This window comes from Monodelphis domestica, chromosome 4, assembly GCF_027887165.1.
Source record: "Monodelphis domestica isolate mMonDom1 chromosome 4, mMonDom1.pri, whole genome shotgun sequence".
In the NCBI taxonomy this organism is placed as follows: Eukaryota; Metazoa; Chordata; class Mammalia; order Didelphimorphia; family Didelphidae; genus Monodelphis; species Monodelphis domestica.
The window spans coordinates 79,541,524-79,562,542 of NC_077230.1; the positions used below are offsets into that span (position 1 = coordinate 79,541,524).

At 37.8% G+C, this 21,019-nt stretch overlaps 1 long non-coding RNA gene across 2 annotated transcripts; it reads left to right on the top strand.

The window, feature by feature from the left end:
* Positions 1-1,667: 1,667 nt before the first annotated feature.
* LOC103094836 (uncharacterized) lies at positions 1,668-20,421 on the top strand. Of its 2 annotated transcripts, XR_467191.3 has the most exons (3): positions 1,827-1,984; positions 19,059-19,765; positions 20,316-20,421. It is a non-coding gene; the product is annotated as an uncharacterized LOC103094836 (long non-coding RNA). The 2 variants fall into 2 exon arrangements; XR_008911755.1 differs by lacking the exon at positions 20,316-20,421 and having other exon boundaries at positions 1,668-1,984; positions 19,059-20,284.
* The last annotated feature ends 598 nt before the right edge of the window (positions 20,422-21,019 follow it).

Genomic DNA, 21,019 nt, shown 5'->3' on the forward strand with positions numbered 1-21,019 from the left:
AAATTCCTTTTTGGAATCCAGAATCATGTGTAAATTGATCCACTCAGCATAGCAGAGGATTACTTTTTGTGCTTAGTAAATATTCCTACTGAATTTGCCATCTTTGGCCAAAGATATATCTGTACTATGATATGTGCCATTTTGCTTTGAGCTAGCTATGTCTATACAAACTTACTATTATTTTGGTTGCATTTTAACCCATCCAAAAAAAGCAATGGAGTAGAAGAAGCAAAAGCTATAAACCCGCCATATTAACTGCATCAACAACTGTCCAAAAGGTCCCTGGCTTATTTAGAGAGGAATGATGATAATTGGTCCTCAGTAACCAGGTCAAGGAACGACTCCATAGAATGAAGTCATTGAGGCCAATACTTAGATAATAACTGTCTTTTTGGTTTCCTAACACAAAAGAAAGGTTTAAAGTCACTTTGAGCAGAAAACAGACAGCTTAAAATGTATGTACTTAATCACAAGGTTCATTGCATGATTTCAGGAAGTCATTTAATCTTTCCAACCTCAATTCCCTTAAAAATTTGCTTCTCCCTGAACTTTAGATTCCATTTCTTACCTACACTTCTCTATGTAATACTTAATGGCATCCATCCCACTCCATGCCTGAAGGGTCGTGCCTGCAATATATCATCCCCCCCCTCCCACCTCTGAGAATCCCTTGTTTCACTGATGCCTCCCTTCCTGTGTAAAACCTTTCCTGATCCCCTCTTTAATGATCTCTCCCTTAACAAATAATTATACACTTACTTATCAGTTTTATGTTCCTTTCCTTTAGTATAAGGAAAGATCCTTGGCGATTTGTATCCTTAGTGACAAGCATAATAACTTATACATAGTAATTGCTTAATAAGTGCTTACTGAATTGGCCTGGAAATGAGGTATGTACATGTATGAAGTACAGGCTTGGAGATCAGGGAGGTCAGCTCTCTAGGGTCTCTATAATTCTTAGGAATTCCCTAATTCAGTGAATAAATATTGTATTATATGCATAGCATTGTGCTGGTTGAATCCTGCAGGAGAGAGAATATCTGGGGAATCAGAAAGACCTGGGTTCAAGTTTTTCTCTTGATACATACTGGCCTCATGCCCATGGGCAAGCATTTTAACCTCTTTGGGCCTAGGATAATTTTCTAACACTATAAATTGCATAGAGGAATACGAGGAAGGTGAAGGTCTTTACTGCCAGCTCCCCATTACTGAATTACAGACCAAATAAAATGTGTGTCTGTGTGTGTGTGTAAACATGAGGAAACCATTAGGCTTACATACACACATATCAGATATGAAAAACCTATTAAGTATATGTGCAGATACGTGAAAAACTAAGTATGCATGTGTACACATAGGAAAAAATGAAGCATCTGTGCACACACGCACTCCAGCTCATGATGTATGTGGACATGAGACCGCTATGAAATAGATCAGGAGAAGTTGCTAATCAGCACCATGCATTAAGCATTCAGAGGAGAAAGATCAATATTTTGTGATTAAAATATTTAGCCCAAATGGGACCAGAATTATATTTATGGATAGATTGTACCCTTAATACATATGAGAAAGTGGTACTTTAAAATTGTCCTTCACACTTTAAACTGTACATTTCATCAGCCTGGATGTTAACCAGCAAGGCTGCCCTAGTTCCATTTCTTTGAATGGACTGATTTCTCTGTCCCTTAATTCTTAAAATAATGAACTTTAGTATTTGACTCAGAACCCTCATTTTCTCCATAATAGAACCCAAATTTATCCCCTTCTTCCCTGCAGTGAGGTCACAATCCTGTGTTTGTGACATAGCAGTCAGTTGCCATGGAGATGATTGCTTTATCACCAACTCCTCTTTGCAATGACTTCACAGCAAGGTTATGGAGAAGCAGATGGGCTGTGAAGGAGACAAACCCTCTTGTCTAAACACAAATCACATTGATAATTAATTAGCTGAAGCAGCAGGGGAAATTTTGAAAATGTGTGAAAGGTAAAAGGATTTCTATTTATTACTTATTTGATAGTTCTGTTCCTCTCATCAGAGGAAGAAAAAAGAATGGACAATTTATGAAAGGCCTTTCTGGAGGAGAGAGAGAATTAGAGAAGTTTGGAATTGCTGGAGAACTTAGGATCATATACAGTCAGTAAATGCACATTAACGGAGCACCTACTCTGTGCCAGGCAACTATGCTAAGCCCTGAAAAACAAGAATCCAATTTCCTCATTTGTAGAAATGAAAAATCAAGGCTCAGTGAGGTTAAATGATTGGTTTAAAATGATAGTTGTGTCTAAAGAAAAGATCAAAGGTAACTAGATACTTAAAATGGGAAGAGGTGGAGGACACGAAATGGAGGAGAAGGGAAGGAGGTAGAGTGTTTATTACATATTTACTGCTGTTTTGCTTTTTGAGATTAGGAAAGCTGGGTGATTCAGTTTTTCCAGCTTCACAATGGGGATGACAAAAAAAATTCTCAGTTAAAGGTTATTATGAAATGTGTATAGATGATATTATAAATAAGTAGCTGTAAATTTACAAAAGAAACTTTCAGGTCTCTTGTTAATAATATAGCTAGTTTCCATCACATAGTAGTTAATTGATTAACATTTATTGAATTAAGTAGACTTCTGGCTGTTTCTTAACCATTAGGTACAGATGCAATTTAGGACAGTAAGACTATAAATTTAGAGCTGGGAAGAACCTTGGAATTTCTCTAATCCATTTCCCTCGTCTATAGTAAAGGAAAGAGAGACTGCAAATCTCTACTCTATCTCTCTTTCCCCCAGGCTGAATTTAGTGCAAAAACATTTTCTTCCTAGTACAGATAGTATGTAAAGAGTAGGCCCTTTCCAGATCAGACTTTTCAAACAGAGCTCAAAATTCTTTCTCCCAACAGATGAAAAAGGAATGGGTCAATGTTTGATTTCTAGGTACTCTAAAATTCACACCAGTTAGGTCCTTACCTAGTCCTCCTAGACCTTGTCTAGAAGATTATAATCCTAGCACAAAAAAGAACCTTACTAGCCAAGCACTCAAATCCCATAATTTACATATGAAAATACACTGACTTGTCCAAGGTCACATAGTTATATAACAATGTCACAGTGAAGATGAGAATCTTATGTTATGCTTTCTACTAGAACAAACACATTTTCAGAATTATTCAGTCAAGTACCTTTCATCTTCCAAGTAATATGCTAGGTGCTAAGAAAACAACAAAACAGAAGTCCCTATTCCTCATCTCCTTTGTTAAAAAAAGATGTTTTCCTAAAGTCTTTAGATAATAAATAATGATAATAGTGAACATTTATATAGCACAATATCCTAAGTGCTTTATCATAATTATCCCACTTGATACAACAACCCTGGGAGGTAGTTGCAATTATTATCCCTATTTTACAGATAATGGAAACTGAGATAGAGGTTAAATGGATTACTTGGGATCATATAGCTAGTAGCTGAAATTAGATTTGAATTCTGGTTTCCTGATTTCCAGTTACATAACTCTATTTTGTGAATTTTAGATTTTACTCTACTCTGTTTAGTCTCTAGAATTTTAGCAACCAGGAATGTATACACCCCCACTTAAGGATTAAGTGTGGGGGAGGATGGTCTATGACCCACGTGTGCTAGCAAGTGGCAAATCAGAAACTGACTGACACTCTGGGCTGTCCAAAGCCAAGTTTAAGCCATCATTGGTACATGTAAGACACAGGAAGTGATGTAAAGAACTGTCTTTATATTCTGTGTCACTTCCTGTGGGAGGGACTTGGCATATGGAACTTGACTTGGAGAAGCTGGAGCGTGAGAACTAAGACTGTTTCCCTGACAGGATCAGATCACATGGTGAATGATAAGGCTGACTCCCTTTTCCTTGGCTTTTTCTGGAGGCAACAGCCTCTGAGAAGACCATTGGCTGAGGCCTCTGAACTCCCGTTGGGTTCAGACCAGATGGAGGCAGCTATTCTTCCCTTTTCCCTACCTTTCTATCCCTCCCTCCTTCCCTCTCTTTCTCTCTCCCTCCCTCCCTCCCTCCCCCCGTCTTAATTTCTTCCTTCTATTGTAAATAAACCACCATAAAATTCCATTCTGACTTGAGTATTTCATTGGGATTTATATTTTAAATCCCTGGCAACCATCTAAAAATACATACTCAGTCTCAACCCTAAATTTTTACCCTTAACAATTTGATGCCCAATGTAGCTTCCTCATAGATACTATGAAAATCTACAGGGTTTAATTTTCCAGACAGTAACTAAAATCTCTATGTCTAATTTTTTTCCAACTTTCCTTAAGTGGATCTTCATTATTTTCCTATGAAAGGGAGATGATAAATATTCTCCATCCAAATCCTTCTTTTAGCTATAGCCTTCATTTTATAATTTTTAATAAAGAAATCCAAGGTGAAAACCTAGGTTTCTACTCTGACCCCCTTCTGATATTAAGAAATATTGATATGGTTAGCCAGGTTTTGGTCTCAGATAATAGAGTTCTTCATTGTTCTTCACAAAACACTTTTATATGGTCAGATCCTCTCCTATATCTCAAAAATCCTATATCTCAAAAAGTGACCACATGGCCAAAAACTGGAAAACGAGGGTATGCCCATCAATTGGGGAATGGCTGAACAAATTGTGGTATATGTTGGTGATGGAATACTATTGTGCTAAAAGGAATAATAAAGTGGAGGAATTCCATGGAGACTGGAACAACCTCCAGGAAGTGATGCAGAGTGAGAGGAGCAGAACCAGGAGAACATTGTACACAGAGACTAATACACTGTGGTATAATCAAATGTAATGGACTTCTCCATTAGTGGTGGTGTAATGTCCCTGAACAATCTGCAGGGATCTAGGAGAAAAAACACTATCCATAAGCAGAGGACAAACTGAGGGAGTAGAAACACCGAGGAAAAGCAACTGCCTGACTACAATGGCTGAGGGGACATGACAGAGGAGAGACTCTAAACGAACACTCTAATGCAAATATTGACAACATAGAAATGGATTTGAATCAGGAACACATGTGACACCCAGTGGAATCACGCGTTGGCTATGGGGGGTGGGAGGGAGGAAAAGAAAATGATCTTTGTCTTTAATGAATAATGCTTGGAAATGATCAAATAAAATATTTAAAAAAAAAAGTGACCACAAAGTGAGAGGAAGACAGAGTGTGGTGATGCAGGTGTTGTTAGATATACGGGTTCTTATGTTTTTTCTTATCATGATGCATTTTGGCAGTCTGGGTAAGCCCACTGAGCTTTCCCTAGAATAATATTTTGAAATGTTCACAATTTAATATATCTGTGTGTATCTATGTATATATATATATATATATGTACACACACACACACACACATATATATGTATATATATGATTACAAAGGAAACCAATTGTATTGAAATAAGGTAGCAATTTGTTTCCAAGTTTACAGTTGCCTTCAAGTCTATCCATGGGCAAGGTTTAGAATCCCTATTTATGCAGAAAACTGTTTATAATTACTGTGACTATATCCACCCTTCTCACAATAAGTATATGATAATTTTTGCGAAGTTAAAAATAAAATACCTTGAGATTGTCTCAAAGAAACAACTTGCAGATCAACAGCTCCATGTCTACTATTTATTTTCCCCCTAAGGAAATTACTAATTTACCAAACTACAAACAGCAAAGAAATGAAATAAACAATGAAATCTTAAAGGTGAAGCCAAAGCCGTCATGAACAGGATTCCGTTTGGCCTGAGTTAACCACCCTATATCTTTAACCCTTCCATCTGTGAGTTGGAGCTATGAAGGGTAAAAAGAAATTGCATCCGGTCTGTTAGCTGGGTAATTTGATTTCCATGTATTTATGAGGCCAGTGAGGCATGTTTGTCTCCCTGTGTGTGTAAGCATAGATGTTGGCAATTAACCCTGAGGTGTCTCCTTTCCCTTAAGCAATCATGGTTGTTTGCTGGGACCCCTGCACCAACCACCTCTGAACCTGGCATTATGCTAATATCCTATGCCATGTTCCAGACTAATGTGGAGGGGATGGCAGCTGAGGAAAGGGTCTTCTTTTGCTGCCTGAGATGCCTTTATTCAGAATTAATTAGTCTGGCCAGCTGAACTTGAAAGCACAGAATAATGATTGAGATTGTGCCACAGAACCTTCCTCTGTATGGGAAGACAGAGATTGAGTAAAAAAGGAGACAGAGAAAAAGAAAAAAAGGGGTGAGATTAAAAGGATCTATGGTTGTAAAGAACACCCCAAGATGTGGTTTCATTCATGAGGCAAACCTATGGAAGGAATCTCAGTGATATAAGAGAACTCCCAGGGGAAGAAATACCCTCCAGCAATGCATGTTGGCACCTTCTCTGCAATTTATAGTTGAATGACTTGCTCAGAGTCAGGTTACTAGCATGTGGCAGAGCCAGGAGTTAAAGCCAGATCTTGCTAGCTCCAAAGTCAGCTTTCAATTCCCTTTGCCATGAGTGCCTCTCAAACTTATGGGTTGGGGAGAAGCCCAGCTAGAAGCAGCTTCATTCCAGGGTCTCTTGACTCTACTCTTCTTTTCTCATGTCTCTTCCTGCTGTCATTCACATGATAATGATCTGCATTGTGGCTTTTGCTAGAATGCATTCTTCCCACCCTCATCCCTACTTTGGCTAGAGTAGAGGTGGGTATTGAGGGTTCCAGTGAATACAAATGAGCTGTGACACATTCCAGTGTCAGCTATGGTCTTTAGTGAGTGACACCCTAGATGCCTCCTTGTTCTCATCTGGCATGGGAAGGAGAGAGAATGAATTGCTAGTTATCAAGGAGCTTTGCCATCTGGACTTATTTCTCCAGTTCACACCCCAAAAGTGTTCTTGAAATCTCCCCATCCCACAAACTTATGTCTCTAGCATAGAATGTCAATGAAGGTGGTGAAGGGTGTATCAATGCCAAAATGATGTTGTTTTCTTCTCCCTTAATAGGGTAGAGGGCCAAATGTTTCATTCTACTTCATAATTTCTACAGCAACATGGCAGTCCTCTTTGATTTCCACTTCCTTAGTAATTATGATTTTTAATAGAAAATAAGATGCTCTGGATGCTTTTAAATATTTGTAATATTCATGTAACTAGAGTTAAAGCATCTGATTTTTTTCAGACTAAGCCTTCTCCTCTTTCTTGCAAACAATACTACTTTAAATCTTATCATAACATACATCTCTCATTCCCCTTCTGGGCACCAGTCTCAAATTCCCTTCTAACTCCTAGACATTTCCATGTATACAGAAAATAACTCATTATCTTTCCCCCTATATCCAATCTTCTTCCCAATTTCCAGTCTAGGTAGTCAGGCTTGCTACCTTGGAATGATCCTTGACTCTTCCCTCTCCTTTATTCCTCATATCCAGGCAGTTAGAAATTTTTTGCCAGTTTTACCTTCAGAGCATCTTTTGCATGAACTCCTTATCTCCACTCACTCAGCCACTAGCATAGCTCAGGTTCTTATTTCCCCTTGGCAACAGCCTCCAGATTGGTCTACTTCTAGGTTTGCTCTTCTCCAACTCACCCTCCACCTAGTTGTCAGATTGTTATTTCCAAAATACAGGTATGATGTTACCATTTTTGTCTATTCAAGAAATTAGACTCTTCTATTTAGTATTTTAAAATTTTCACATTCTGTTACCTACTTGTCTTTCCAGATTGAAATCATATAACTCCCTCACTCACTATTCCAGCCAAATTGACCTACTGTGAGTCTTGAAATTTCTCAGACTTGTGAATATTTAAAAAAAATTCCCCATTGGGGAATTTTCCATTGGAACAATTCCCTACTGGGATCTTTCCCCATTTGGAAAGTGAGAACTCCACTTAGATCAGAAATGGGAGGACCTCTACTCCACCCTTACTTAGGACTGCTTTAGGGGAGAAAACTCACTCCTTGCTGAACAATGAGAAATGCTTACACCCATACTTAAGCCATGCCTATTTTTAGAATTAATACAATAGTGTGCTAAATACCTATAAAGGTCAGGCAACTTGTGAATTTACAAGGAGCAAAGAGGTGAAAACTTATTCAGAAGTTTTTTCTGGTTCAAGCTTACTAAAGGGATTAGTCTACTCAGCTGTGAATTTAGAATGGGCTGTCCTTTGGTCTACTGTGATTGGTAGATGGAAGAACTTAGGGGAGGTGACATAGGAGAAAACCCCCTATATAAGAAAGAGGATCTCTTGAAGGAGGCTCTCTTGAGATGGAGAAAAGCTCTTGAGAGACAGGCTCTAAGGAGGATCTCTTGAGAAGGAAAAGCTCTTGAGAGACAGGCTCTAAGGAGGATCTCTTGAGAAGGAAAAGCTCTTGAGAGACAGGCTCTAAGGAGGGTCTCTTGAGAAGAATCTCTTGAAGGACAATCTCTAAGGAGGTCACTCAAGGGAGGCTGACTCTGGCTGGAACTCCCTCTGGGGAGACTCTGTCCCCCAGAATCCTCGCTTGAACAGATCTTATGGTAAGTGATAACTGACTGACTGATCTTTTCTTTTAGGACTTAGGCCTGGGTTGGCCAGGGCTACCCTGGGCCAGTCTATCCTTTTCTCATTATTTCCTTTTTCTCTCTTTCTCTCTTTAATTCCTCATTGTATTGTTAATTAAAATTCTCTATAAACCCAGTTGACTTGGGTATATTCATAATTGGGAATATTTCCCTGGCGACCACCTTATATATTGATTTAAAAACAAGACACCGTAGTGAAAACATATTTCCTGCAGTCACAAATTTACTCACCCACTCTTATATCTATCACATTTATATCTTCCACTATTTTAACTCACTACAGTTTACAGACCTCAACTATTATAACTCTTACAGTTTATGACATCCACTCTTTTAACTGTAACACTACTCACTTTACACGGTACGTGACAGTCCATCTTACCCTTGTATTTCCATTATCTTCAGCCTAAGAAACCTTTTGTGGGAGTCCCCTCCTGTCCACTCACACAGACACCAACTCAGTTTAGGTTCTTGTTACCTCTTGCATGAATGATTTCAATAGCATCTTTGTGTTGTGAATTTTAGATTTTCTCCATTTTGCTTAGTCTAGCACCAAGGAATATATACACCCACACTTAAGGAGTAAGTGTTGGGGAGGAAGACTATGACTGGCATGTGCTAGGAAGTGACAAATCAGAAACAACTGACTGACCCCTGGGCTGTCCTAAGTCAAGCTTAAGCCACCATTGGCACGTGTGAGACACAGGAAGTGATGTAAAGAACTGCCTTTATATTTCATGTCACTTCCTGTGGGGAGGTAGCTTTGGCGGAGTTGACCCTGGAATTTGAGCCTTGAGGAGCTCCTCATACAGTTTCCTTTAGACGGTCATGTGGTGAGTATAAGACTGACTCCCCTTTCCCTTGGGTTTCTGGGGAGGCCCCCTTGGCCAAGGCCTCTGAACTCTTGCCTGGCTCAGCCTAGGCTGGAACAGTTTAAATTCTCTTTTTCTATCTTTTTCTCTCTTATTCTTAATTTCTTCCTTCAATTGTAAATAAACCTCCATAAAATTCCATTCTGACTTGAGTGTTTCATTGGAATTTAGAAATTAAATCCCTGCTGACCAACTAAATTTATATTCAGTCTCAACCCTAAATTTACTCTTAACAGTCTGGCAACCATGAAAAAAATTTTGAGCAGATAGCCTTACAGTAAAGATAGTAAATTTGCCTGGTTGCTGTCCACCATGAGGATCCATGGTGGGGTGTGCCTGCGTTCCAGCCCTGCCCTGCTGCTTGCCGCTGCCTGCTGTTTCTCCTGTCCATATGCTTGGCCAGCATTCCTCAACACTCTCCACCCAGCTTGGAGCCTCCTCTTGCCAAGACCAGATCCACCACAAGAGCCTGCCAATCCCAGCCATTATTTTTCCACAGAGGGTGATGTATGCTTATCTTTCCACCCCAAACCTTACCACACTCCACATGTGTGTTTCTAGGCTGCCATAGCCATTTTTTCCGTGTGGAAAGAGGAACCCCATTCAGCGTCTTTCAGGAAAAATGCTATTGCAAAGCATGTTTGAAACACTGAAACAACAGTTTGAGTTGGTAGAGCTAAAAAGTGCAGTTTGGATCTGCTTAATTCTTTTCCTGGGACTCTATTTTCATTGGAGATTTCTTGCTTTACTTCCTTCTCCTCAAGAATATGCCACAAGCTAGGCTACTTATGCTACAAACCAACCTGAAATATTTTGACAAAGTTCTAAAGGTAGTAACTGCTCTGAACATGCCGAGTGGAGATTCTGCCCTGTGCCTCTATGAGGAAATTCAGTGCTAACAAAAGAAATCTAAATGGCTAATAAATATGGGGGGAGGGGAAGGAAACTTTAAAAGAGATCTGGAAGCTTATTGCTAACTATTTTGAGTTTATTCTCCTCCTATAATAATGAACAAGTCTATTGGGATTGGTGAAAAGGATTTTGACTGCACTGCCTGCACCTTTTGTTTATGTTATTGTATTTACTGAATCCTTTATGGTTTAAATTTTTTAAAGTTTATCTGTATTAATCTAGTCAATACTTTTCTGATAATGAAAAAAAACACTAATGAGGGAGGCCTAGCAGTCCCAGACCTCAAACTATATTACAAAGCAGCAGTCATCAAAACAATTTGGTACTGGCTAAGAGACAGAAAGGAGGATCAGTGGAATAGACTGGGGGAAAGCGACCTCAGCCAGATAGTATACGATAAACCCAAAGATCCCAGGTCTTGGGACAAAAATTCACTATTTGATAAGAACTGCTGGGAAAATTGGAAGACAGTGTGGGAGAGATTAGGAATTGATCAACACCTTACACCCTACACCAAGATAAATTCAAAATGGGTGAAAGACTTAAACATAAAGAAGGAAACCATAAGTAAATTGGGTAAACACAGAATAGTATACATGTCAGACCTTTGGGAAGGGAAAGACTTTAAAACCAAGCAAGACATAGAGAGAATCACAAAATGTAAAATAAATAATTTCGACTACATCAAATTAAAAGGCTTTTGTACAAACAAAAGCAATGTAACTAAAATCAGAAGGAAAACAACAAATTGGGAAAAAATCTTCATAAAAACCTCTGACAAAGGTTTAATTACTCAAATTTATAAAGAGCTAAATCAATTGTACAAAAAATCAAGCCATTCCCCAATTGATAAATGGGCAAGGGACATGGATAGACAGTTTTCAGATAAAGAAATCAAAACTATTAATAAGCACATGAAGAAGTGCTCCACATCTCTTATAATCAGAGAGATGTAAATCAAAACAACTCTGAGGTATCACCTCACACCTAGCAGATTGGCTAACATGACAGTTATGGAAAGTAATGAATGCTGGAGGGGATGTGGCAAAGTGGGGACATTAATTCATTGCTGGTGGAGTTGTGAACTGATCCAGCCATTCTGGAGGGCAATTTGGAACTATGCACAAAGGGCAATAAAAGAATGTCTACCCTTTGATCCAGCCATAGCACTGCTGGGTCTGTACCCCAAAGAGATAATGGACAAAAAGACTTGTACAAAAATATTCATAGCTGCGCTCTTTGTGGTGGCCAAAAATTGGAAAATGAGGGGATGCCCATCAATTGGGGAATGGCTGAACAAATTGTGGTATATGTTGGTGATGGAATACTATTGTGCTCAAAGGAATAATAAAGTGGAGGATTTCCATGTGAACTGGAACAACCTCCAGGAAGTGATGCAGAGCGAGAGGAGCAGAACCAGAAGAACATTGTACACAGAGACAAACACACTGTGGTATAATCGAACGTAATGGACTTCTCCATTAGTGGTGGTGTAATGTCCCTGCACAATCTGCAGGGATCAAGGAGAAAAAAATACTATCCAAAAGCAGAGGACAAACTGAGGGAATCGCAACTGCCTGACTACAATGGCTGAGGGGACATGACAGAGGAAAGACTCGGAGCGAACACTCTGATGCAAATACTAACAACATGGCAATGGGTTCAAGTCAAGAACACATATGATACCAGTGGAATCACACGTCGGCCACGGGGGGTGGGAGGGAGGAAAAGAAAATGATCTTTGTCTTTAATGAAAAATGCATGGAAATGATCAAATAAAATACTATAAAATTAAAAAAAAACATTAAAAAATAAAGAACAGAAAAAAATACTTTTCTGTCATACTGAATCATTTTAAGCTACTATGTTTTGCCTATATTGATCTTTAATTCGTACCTTTACCTCTGTTGAAGAACAAAATAACATTGGGTAAGCCCATGAACATCTTGCCTAAAACCCTTGTCACTAGATCCATCGAAGATCACATGCTGCCTTTGTTAATTTTCACATAGATGATTATGGATGGATTTCAACAAAACTTGTTTAAAATTATATACAAACTTTAGAGAATTTAATAAGCTAAGAATTTAATTGTAATTTTAAGGGGTCTTCAGAAATAATTTTACATAACTAGTGGTTTCCAAATGCAAGATATTTATATATATATATATATATATTATAAAGAATGTTGTATTGAGGGTAGAGAAACAAAGAAATGTTCTTACCAAGGTTTTTATATGTAATCAGGAAGCCAGAAAAAGAGCTCCTGCAAAACTCTTCATTTTAATTTACTTCCAGAAGAACAATCTAGATTTCTTGATGATGTTCTAGACCCAAATAAGTCTTACTTTGTTTGAAATTATATGTTTGCCAAGGTTGAAAGATTTGCTACATCTATAAAAATTGTGACAAATATCCATCAGTTCATAGTTCATTTTTTTATGTCATACAGCAACTTATGTGAAATATGATAGTGGGTGTGTTTGCTATTGTAATTAACTGGGGACTATTGTGAATTTTGGGGACTTTGGTACTTCTTTGAATGTGCATTATCTGCTGTATTACTGTTTTATTCTGAAAATCATTTTGTACTCACACATGGCTGACACAGCGTGTCATTGATTTTAAGCTATATATTTTTGATTTTTAAAACTATTTTTAAAATAACCTTTTATTTTTTATTTCATTTGCAATATAGTATCTGAGTTGTATTTTTCTCTGCTTTTTGTATTTGAAGCACATGTCAACAGTGTTCATAAGATTTTTTTAATTTTTTTATTTTACAGTAATATAAGTTTTAAATACATTTGTTCTAATATTAATGCATGCCCAAAAAGCTTTAGACTATAAAAATAATGCCCTTGATTATTTAAAAAATTTTATGGGACTTTGCTTAATGATTCTGTCTGATTCTAGGACAAGAGAATACAAAAAGAGCCATTGCACAGTGCCAAAGAAGCACAAAGCTAAACTGCATAGTTTAAATCGAGCACAAGGTCAAAGAGACTAACCAGCCCTGGTGCGATTGATGTAATTTTGAGCCAAAAGAAGAGGACTTGAATGTCTTTGGGATTCGAGGTTGCGGCTATTTAACATATGCTAAAGCCATATCTTCCTTGTCCCACATTCTACCAAGTACTTCAAATTTGGCTCCTACCTGGCTCCTATAATCTAGTCCCTTTTCTGTCTTTCATAGTGTGGTAAACTTTCTGTAGTCCTGGCTACTGACTGGGCAAATGCATCATTGCTTAAATCATTTTAATTGGGCCCTGATTCAAAGATCTGTTATAGATTTGTTTTTCCTTTACTTAGATTTTTTTAGACATAAGACTTTTACATTTTATATTTCATCCACAAGTGATTTTTCTCTTTTATTTGGATTTTTTCATGTTCTTATTTTCTTTTGCAAATTGATTCATATACCTCATAACTGAGCCATTCATCCCTGAGTGATCCCTGTGTTTGTTATTATTCACCTGGGGGGGCAAGTTATTATTGTGAACTTTGATTTAAATTTGAGCAATTTTAGGGTAAGAAACTTGCTACCTCCCAGAATCCAGAATGTGTCACAAAGATAGATGCCTGCAGAGACCATATGCTGTACCAGAAAATCCAGAATGAACTTTGGGATGTGAATTGAACTATGGGGGGTTGAAATGCTTTTGTTTTGAATGTATACTCTTATGCCAAAGGGGACTGCCCCCAAATTGGCTTTTTGTCAATCTAGTAATCATTGGTTTTGTTCTCTTTTCCTTTTATCCACAAATTATTGCAATTTTTAAGTTGATTATGTTTCCATGATCCTTTTGGGGAAACTGGTTTCCCAACAGGATCACAGGGGGTATGTGTAAATGGAGATTTTGAGCCTTTGGACTTCATCTCCCAGAAGTGCCTTAGTTTTTCCCAGGGTTCCATTTTCCTGCATCCCCACGATTTGTGTGATTGTATTTAAGTGGCTGTAACCCCTCCCTCGTCCTCTTTTGAAGCTTCGACCAGGCTGAAGTCAGGCAGTTCTTTTTCTTTAGTTATTATTAATAAAACTTTATAAAATATAATACTTGCTTATTGATTATTAATTTAAAAACCCACAGTGTCTCTGCTTCTAATCTCTTCTCTCTCCAATGCATATTCTACATAGCTTCCAGAATGATCTTCCTAACTGTGGAAGTCAGATTCAGTTTTGCTTCAACAACAAACAAATAACTTAGACACAGTGCTCCAGACAAAAAGTTACAGATGAATCCCCATCCATTCACATTAATAGGGAGACTTTCCAGTTCAGAGAGTTTCCAACAATGATAAAATCACGGGTTTTGACAAACCCAAACAAATATTTTGTATTTACTTATCTGTGAACATGTTGTTTCTCCCTAAGGGCAAGGCTTGGTGTGTGTGTGTGTGTGTGTGTGTGTGTGTGTGTATGATACTGATTTTTAAAGCTCAATTGAATAGCTCACACAACCAGACTGTCATGTTCTAGAATAAGTCCTAGAGCAATTTTACATAGAGGCCATGGATTCTTCTGTTTCGAAGATTTAAGGGAGAAAATGAATGAGATCTATAATGGATAAAAAGGAATGAATGGATCATTCACAACAGCACTTTTTACAGATGAGGAAACTGAGGATAAGGAGGTAGAAAGAGTTGCCCGAGGTAACAGATAAAATAGGTTTTTCTATATGTGGGAAGGGTACCTGCATTGATCAGATAACAAAGCTTAATATATTGAAGCAATCTTTTTCTATTTCTCTTTCCTCTTTCATTAGCTTCACAGAGTGTATGGACATACAATTTTCATTTTTTAAACTCTCTGTCCCTAAAATAGATTTTTATTTTCTCTATTCATCTATTCTCAATCATACTTTAAATCAAAGAGGGAGGGGGAAAACTATTTTTAAAAAGTCTCCCCTTTTTTTGTCTAAGTAAATTCTTTTCTTTTTTCTTCTTTCCTTCACAACCATCTGTCCCAGAATGTGTATAACATAAACTATTAGAATGGTTAGCTTAATCAACAGATACTCTGAATGGGACATTATATTCAGAACATTTAAAACATGGCCACAATCTAGGAAAAAAATATATATATATACACACACATAAATACACTAAATATTTAGTAGACCCATGGAATGGCATTTGTCTTATAGAGGATGGATATATGTGCCTTATGGTATATATGCTCTATTCTCCAAGATCTACAGAGGGGTTATGTGACAACACTAAATCCTATAAAGAACATGGTTTGATATCCTGTCTAGCAAGGCTTTTCAGAGTGCTCAAAATATGTTAGAAACAATTAAATAACAGTAGTAGAGGGAACCCCAAATCATTGCCACTGTACCTGCTCAGTTCCAGTTTTTCTACACTACCAGTAATAGATAGAAGGTAGTATATAGTACTATAAGAAGGCCACTGACTACAATCAGAGGACATGGGTTCAAATATCAACTCTCATTCCACTTATATGACATTGCACAAGTTAGTTAATCTCACTGGACCTAGATAACATCATCTTTAAAATGAGAAGTTTGGAGATAAACTTTGAATTGTTCAATAGTTCTATGTGTTCAATATGACTAAATTAAAGATACTAAAGGTCAAGATATCTCATTTGATACTTCCAAGTAATCTATGAAGTATTATTATTTTATATATGAGAAAGCTAAATGTTGTTTCACACTATAATAATAACCCCCATGAAGAAGGAGGGAGTTATTCTGATAAATTATTTTCCAATCTTTTATTTTGATGCAACAGTGCTGCTTCCTGTCCTCTTACTATTAGAACTGCTATGACTACCTTTTTGGGGGCAGAAAAATGTTTCTGTCACTTGCACCATGTTCTATCACATTTGAGAGAGAGACAGAGAGACAGAGAGACAGAGAGAAACAGAGAGAGACAGAGAGATAGATAGATAGATAGAGAGATAGAGAGATAGATAGATAGATAGATAGAGAGAGGCTATAGTACTCTTTAGTATTGTACTCCATGAGTTTTGCAGAGAATAAAATAACTATTGGAATGGCAGAGTAAATTTACTTTGAAGAAAAAAGAAAGAGGGAGAAAAATAAATAAATAGCTTAATCTCACTGATGACTCATATTTTTATATACTGGACTACTTAAACAAAATCTTGACAAAGCACTTTAAAAAACTCCATGATTTAGGCAGCACACATATGATTATTGTTGTTCATTCATTTCAGTTGCAGCTTGCTTTTTATGACCCCATTTGGGATTTTCTTGTCAAAGATACTGGAATGGTTGCCATTTCCTTCTCCATTTCATTTTGCAGATAAGGAAACTAGGGCAAACAGGGTTAAATTATTTGCCCAGAGTCACCCATCTAGTAAGAGTCTAAGGCCAGATATGAACTTAGGAACACGAGTCTTCTTGACACCATATCCCAGTATTCTATCCATTGTACCACCCAACTTCCCCACAAGTATGATTATCCCTATTTTATAGAGGAAAAAAAAAAGACTTTGATGTTAAATGATTTGTCCATTTTCTGGCACCCAAGCCAGGACTTGAACACTGGTCTCCTTTTGTTAAGACTACTCCTCTTTTGGCTGTACTGTAGCTCCAGGGGAGACAGGCAAAGTACATAGGTATAAATATTAAAGAGCTACAGGAGTATAAACAATCTGGTAGGGTAGGAAAAAATAATATATTTAGAGTAGGGTGGAGCAAAGTCCATATTTGCTATTTAGTTGTCATGTGAATTTGGATAAGTCATGAACCATTTCTGACCCTTATTGTTCTTAAATATAAAATGAAGCAGGCAGACCAGATATTGCTAGGTTTCTTCCATTTTGATATTTTTTGAAAGATAGAGACCAGATAATGAGGTTCAGTGGAACAGGGGAGAAGAAGATTAAGAAAACAATAGAGGTCAGCTGGGTGGCTCAGTGGATTGAGAGCCAGGTCTAGAGATGGGAGGTCCTGGGTTCAAATCTGAACGCAGATTCTTCCCAGCTGTGTGACGCTGGGCGAGTCACTTAACCCCCATTGCCTAGCCCTTACCACTCTTCTGTCTTGGAACCAATATGCAGTATTGATTCCAAGATGGAAGGTAAGGGTTTAAAAAAAAAAGAAAAGAAAACAATAGAAAGTGGAAATAGGTGGGAAAAATAATTCATTTTAATTTTCTCTCTTAGACCGCGTGGCTACCAGCTATCATGGTTAAGGGTCAATGGCCTTCCTGTGCTTTTTGGTGTGTCCATCCATTAAATAGTACTATAGATTCCTGTGCTGAAACCCCATTTATCCCTTGATACCTCATCATATTTGTCTTGAATTGTATGATACTGGGATGATCTTTCTTGCTTAGTTGTATATTGCCTATGTATAATTAAAAAATATGTTACTGTAAAAAAAGAACTACATTTCCCAGGAGCCCACTGACTTTCTGTCATTACATACTTCCTGTAGACAGGTAATCAATATCCAGTGGGCAGTCCTGCCTGCCTCTTCCTTTGGCATGCTGCCAGCAGTGATGGTGGTAAGTGGGGATTTTGAAAATAGCTAACCAGCCATGGGTACATGGTCTTTATTTTGTGCCCTCTTTATTTCCTTGATCTCTAATGATCATTTAATATACCTCATAAAATATAATATGTTTATTATTAAGACCTGAAAATATCTTACCTCATAAGAGCACACTATATCTGGTTGTGACATGGGACTCCATTGATACTATGGAAAATAAATGTTATGTTGTACCAAATATGTAACCTTTAAAAAAAAACCCTAATTTCCTGTCTTAGAATTGATACAAAGTATTATTTACAAGACAGAAGAGTGGTAAAGGCTAGGCAATGGGGGTCAAGTGACTTGCCCAGGGTCATAGGAAGTATCTGAGGTCAGATTTGAACCCAGGACTTCTAGTCTCTGGGTATGGTTTTCTATCCAATGAGCCACCTTTCTCCCCTTGATATGTAAGTTTTTTGATATGAGAGACTGTTTCATTTTTAACTAGCCCTAAGCATGGTACTTACTTGGTACATAGTAGGTTGATTTCAAATTCATTTCTTCCTGGGTAGCCAGTGACATAAAAGCAATTTCCTTGGTACTTTGCTTCCCTCATTAGCCATGCTTCCCTTATAAACAGGTAAGCTTTAGGAAGGTAATACAGGAAAGGGGGGGGGGGAATTGGAAGAGGGAACATAAATAAATGAATCTTTTTGCCTGAGTGAAAGAATATATTAAAGTCATAAAAATGGTAATTTAGGGCCCAGCAAGAGATACATTCCTTATAATAATAATAATAATAATGATAATAATAGCAATAATAATATTTCTCTGAGACCTATCATTGTAGGAGAAATAATATTCGCTATTGTTATTATCATTATTGTTGTTATTATTGCATTATCACTAATAATAATAATAGGTCTCTTGTTAAGGGACTGAGCCTTTGGTGTAACTAAGTAAGCATACTTTAAAAGGGCTTCCCTGAAGGTATTTCTTCAATTAATAAAAGAGACTGACAGATCTTCTTGCAGCCTACTGCAAGGTACCAATTGATTGCTTTCTCTTTAATAACTGTTTAATTTGCTTTCCTGTTCTAATCATGCCGTGCAAATTGTTGGCCTCTGCTATGTGGTGACAAAGTGGCTGGTGTTTGAATAGGCTGAGCCCTGCTGATGATCCCTCTATCCCCCCCTGCCCCATGGAGAGCCTCACCCTTTCCCACCCCTCAAACCTCCACCCTCTAATCCTACCTATCCTCTCCCCTGCCCTTCCTCCTTCTGTCCAGGAGCAGATGCAGTCCTTCCTTTCTCTGGAAAACTGTTTGATGACAAGAGGAAAGTAAATTGATCAGACCTCTGGAGCAGCAGCTGTAGGAGGAAAGAACCACCCCAACCACGTCTTGGTGACCTCTCCCTATGCTTAAAGAAAACTCATAAGCTCTCAGCACGAATTAGCATGGCCTCATTATGGAAACAGAATTGGGGTCAGGAAAAGCCCCAGTGGGTAACGGCAGGGAAAAAAATTCAAAGCAGCATCTTAAACTCTACTGTCCACATACGGTGGGAGGAGGTCAAGGGAGGAAGGCAAGAGAGAGAGGCAGAATAAATAAGCCTGGGAAATTTAGGAGGAAAAGTGCATGTTGAAATCCGAATTTTGAAACATCTCATTACCTACAGGAAGATGCCTCCAGCTGATGAAACGTTGTGATCACAAAACTGCATCTGACAAATTGTGGGCTGGTAGCTTCTCCCATAGAAACCCTCCTTGAGCTTCCAAATCTCACCACTTACACGTCAGCTGGGAGTGAAGCATGGCGACAGCCTCTGGCCCCAGCTTGCCTACCTTGGATTCAGGAGGTCCTGGCAAGCCATTTAACTTCACAGGGCCCTAGTTAACTCCCTCAGGCTATACATCACAGAGCAGGAACTAAATGAACTGCATCAGGAAAAGGAATTTCCTCTCCACGAGTTCTCTACGCCAATGAAATCGCAAGTATGGTCCAAACCATATTTTAAAACATTACATACATAATAAACTATGCCTTTTATTAACCACTGAGCATCCATTTCCTCTCAGTTCATCAAGCTAAGAAAAACATTTAAAATTTAAAGATGATGCTTTAAAAAATGGTTTGAGGGCAGCACTCCACCTAGTAGACGTTGAGCTCCTTCCTTCTCTCCTGTCACTCAGTCTTGAGGTTTCAGTATAAAGATGAGGATAAGTCTTTATCTGTTCCCAACCAAAAAAAAAGGCTGGTCCTTGGACCAGGGGGAAGCCAAGGCCAAAAGAGCAGATGCTGACAAGCTGGATGAGCATCTAGAACAGAGCTGATAAGAGGCATATGCTTGTTATTTAAAGACCTAACCCAATTAGGTTTAGATCAGTGGAAGTTGGCTACCAGATGATGACTTTTTCTGTCGTTGCTGTTCCCTACAGCTATTAAAACCATCTGCTAAAGGTGGGGGGCTATACATTGTAATATTGTTCAATATAATGTCTGGTTTTGCTGAATTGCTTGATTTTCTCTTTTTATTTTTTAAAGCTTTCTCCTAAGGAATCCTTACTGATGGAGGACAGAGAAGAGAGAAATTTGGAAATGAATATAATATTAAAACAAAATAGAAAGCAAAATAAATTATAGATATAAGTACATGTATATATCTTTTCTACAATGCAAATATAGATATGCTTATATGTGTATGGATGCATGTATGCACATTTATAAAACTATATGGTCATTGTTGGAAAAATGTTTCATAAGTCATTACATTTTTTACTATATAATTAGGAGGTATCCGTTTGATGAAACTATATATTATATATATATACACACTACAATATACAAAGATTGGCATATGCAAAACATATCTACTATATATACATAATATATTCATGCAGTGTCACTTGCTAGGATGTGAAGAGGTTGCAACATGCATTATTGAATATCTACACACACCAGTGAAATAAAAGATTTTTCTAGTACAGGAAGTATCCCAAGGCCAGGACTTCATCTTGACTGTCTTGGACTGGTGGTAGGTAAGACCATTGGCCTTGGGTTCTTATCCCATGCCAGGCACAGAGTAACCAGAGGATTCTGGGAAAATCACTCATTCTCTATTTCCTCATCTGTAAAATGAGGACAACAATAACATGGTTCTCATAGTGGTTGTGAAACTCAAGTTAATGTGTGCAGAGCACTTCACAAACCTGCAAGCACCATATAAATGGAAACAATTATGAGCTTAC